This window comes from Synchiropus splendidus, chromosome 7 (genome assembly GCF_027744825.2).
Source record: "Synchiropus splendidus isolate RoL2022-P1 chromosome 7, RoL_Sspl_1.0, whole genome shotgun sequence".
In the NCBI taxonomy this organism is placed as follows: domain Eukaryota; kingdom Metazoa; phylum Chordata; class Actinopteri; order Syngnathiformes; family Callionymidae; genus Synchiropus; species Synchiropus splendidus.
Window position 1 is genome coordinate 25925472 of NC_071340.1, and position 3050 is coordinate 25928521.

Consider the following 3050-nt stretch of genomic DNA (forward strand, 5'->3'; position numbering starts at 1 on the left):
CAAAAGATTACCCACAACTGACGGAGGAATTCATCTCAAGGTTGGTCCAAAAGTGAAAAGTCTGTAGCTATTGAAGGCAACGTTCCATTCCATTCATGTTCCCAAGGTTTTCATTTTAAGAGGTTTTTTTTTTTTTTCAATAACACATTCAGCCAAAAGAGGAATCTAATAAAACTAGTTGAATCCTTGAATTTCATTCTGCAGAGTAACTCTACTTCATAATGAGTTCAGGACTTTCTCCCGGTATAGAAGCCTGAAAAATATATTCTATATTGCAGAAAGTTTTGGGCAGATAGATGAAATCTCCTCGGTGAGAGGCATTCAGAGAGAAGGTGGAAATAAGAAATAAGCATTTGACAAAAGACCAAAAGATTGTTTTCTTCCCTTTTATATTCTGATCCTACACCCAATAGTACACACACCAGATTTCATGTTCATATTGAGCTCTGCTCCACAGGTGAAATAGCACTTTCCTCTGGCTCGTTGGTCTAGGGGTATGATTCTCGCTTTGGGTGTGAGAGGTCCTGGGTTCAAATCCCGGACGAGCCCCAGAATTTTGTTGGCGTCAATGGATGAACATGCAACCCAGAAGGCTGCCTTTTTAGTCAGTACTGGTAACTTTCCATGTGGCTCGTTGGTCTAGGGGTATGATTCTCGCTTAGGGTGCGAAAGCTCCCGGGTTCAAATCCCAGACAAGCCCCTTCCTTTCTTAAGCTGCTGCCAAGAACATGATTTCCTCACTCTGCAATAGAGGCAACCCCTGTTTTTCTGGTTGATCTGCAGGATTCTCTTCCAATGATCTTCTACTCAACTGCTCTTCTGCTCAACGCTGGCCGGACAACAGTATCCTGATGTTATCTACACATTTCTGTTATTCTGTTTATTCGCATTGAGCTCTGCTCCATAAGTGAAATTGTGTTTTTCTAAGGCTCGTTGGTCTAGGGGTATGATTCTCGCTTAGGGTGCGAGAGGTCCTGGGTTCAAGTCCCGGACGAGCCCAGAATTTGTTACTTGGAAAGAAGGCTTTTAGTCACTTTGGATTCTTCTGCACCTCACTCGTGAATGGTTGAAGGTCAATTTATTCTACCTTTATGTTTGATCTTTCAACCTGTCCATATGAAATAAGTGTTCCAACCCATCCTCACTCCCATGCCGTCACATAGTGACCTTGGGAAAGTGGACTATTTTTTCTTCCTATCCTGATGCCAAAGGCTTAGTGATGCTACTGAAAGTCACCCTGACTAAATAAAAATGAAATGCTTTTAAGCGCTATTTGACACATTATGAACTATAGAATGAATCCAGCCCCTCGCTCACCCTCACCCCAACCTCTGTCTTTTTTTCATGTGTCGTGCTGCCAATGGGTGAATATGCAACTCCGAAGGCTGCCTTTTTAGACAGTTATGGTAGTTAACGTGGCTCGTTGGTCTAGGGGTATGATTCTCGCTTAGGTCCCGGGTTCAAATCCTGGACGAGCCCCTTAATTTGTTACTGCAGTCAAGAAGAAGGATCGTTACTGACTTTGGCTTCTTCACCACAGTGTGTGCTTTGTTCTACTATTGTAGTCAACGAGGTTTCATGCCACTGTATTAAAGGCTTTAAGGTCCCTTTATGTCTGAACTTTAATCCGGTTCGTTGCAAACAATGTTACGATCACTGATCATATGCTTCCATGGGTTTTTTGCATTGGTTGCTGTTCACCAATATATCCAGCAGAGCCACACGGATCTACGGATCCATACGTAACATCACAAAACAAATTTTCAAAGTATGAAATGGGCCTTGATAAGGTTCCATGAAACTGTGCCCTGATATGTATATATGTGGCCAAGGCATATGAGTCTCCCTTTGGATGCGACCGGTCCCGGGTTCAAATACCGCACATTTTCTTGGGTGGTTCTTAAATGCTGCCATTCCAAAGAAGCAAAGATTGGCCTGAAAACATCAGTTGACCCTGAGTTGCTGTGGGCCCCCTCACCTGTGTCAGCCCTGTTTTAGAAACCGTGCCCCATGTTCAGGGGCGATGACTTGAGTCTTTTCACATTCATTGACTATATTTCCTTTGTTCCAGTAGGTGCCTTTGTTTCTCTGTAATCACAAGTATAAACTGTGACAGCCTTAGCTTTGTCCCGTGTTTTTGCACAGTTTCCGGGGGAGAGAATACACCACAGTGCCAGTTGTCATCATGGCTGCCCCTCCGCCATGTATGTACATACGTGATCAGATACTATATAAACACTTGCTCACATGGACGACTCAACCATTTGGTCTCAGTCATTTGATAGTAGCAGCTTCGCAGTCTCTCCCATTGTCCTTGAGCAAGGCGCAGAACTCCCAAATCGCTCCAGGAGAGGAGAGTAGAAGTAATAAATTCATGTCATTTATCACTGCCACAAGTTGAGAGCTATGAGTCTCTGTGGTGAGAGAATGGAGAGCATAATAAAGTGGCCAATGCACAGGAGGAATATCAGGCTAATGAAAAGCTTTTTCCAGCCTTGGCTGCCTGCCCGTCTTGTGCACAGTCATGTGACCAGTTTGCAGTATGAATCTGGGAGATGGAAGTCTCATGGCAGCCGCCTCACTGTGCTCATGACTTTAACATGGGAGAGGGAGATATGCAGTATGAGTACACGCTCATACAAGGTTCTCCATGCTTTTTCAAGACGGGTCGACACATTACTAACATGAAGACTGTGTTATTTCCGTTTGTGTCACTGCATAGCACTTGGGACTCCCACCGAAGGCTTGTTGTATAAAGACCACACAGGACAGACATGTGGCTCAAAGTTGGGGATTCGGTGGTTTTGGCTCATCCCATATGGATTCATACTCGCTCGATGTTAATCCACATTGAATTTGGTTGCCACAGATGAGTCACACCGGAGCCATGAGTGAAAATGCCAGCTGCATCCACCACACTTGAAAGAAAAGATTAGGTACCTGCACCTTTAGTTCAGCGTTTAAGCAATGCATTCAAGAGAGTGTACTTGTCCAACTTTAGCAAACTGACCCATCCTAAAATTGGACACCTACTGGCGGTCCACTGAACC

At 44.3% G+C, this 3050-nt stretch overlaps 2 non-coding genes across 2 annotated transcripts; both read left to right on the plus strand.

The window, feature by feature from the left end:
- Nucleotides 1–477: 477 nt before the first annotated feature.
- trnap-ugg (transfer RNA proline (anticodon UGG)) lies at nt 478–549 on the plus strand. Its single transcript has one exon. It is a non-coding gene; the product is annotated as a tRNA-Pro (tRNA).
- Nucleotides 550–927: 378 nt separating this feature from the next.
- Nucleotides 928–999, plus strand: trnap-agg (transfer RNA proline (anticodon AGG)). The gene has a single exon. It is a non-coding gene; the product is annotated as a tRNA-Pro (tRNA).
- The last annotated feature ends 2051 nt before the right edge of the window (nt 1000–3050 follow it).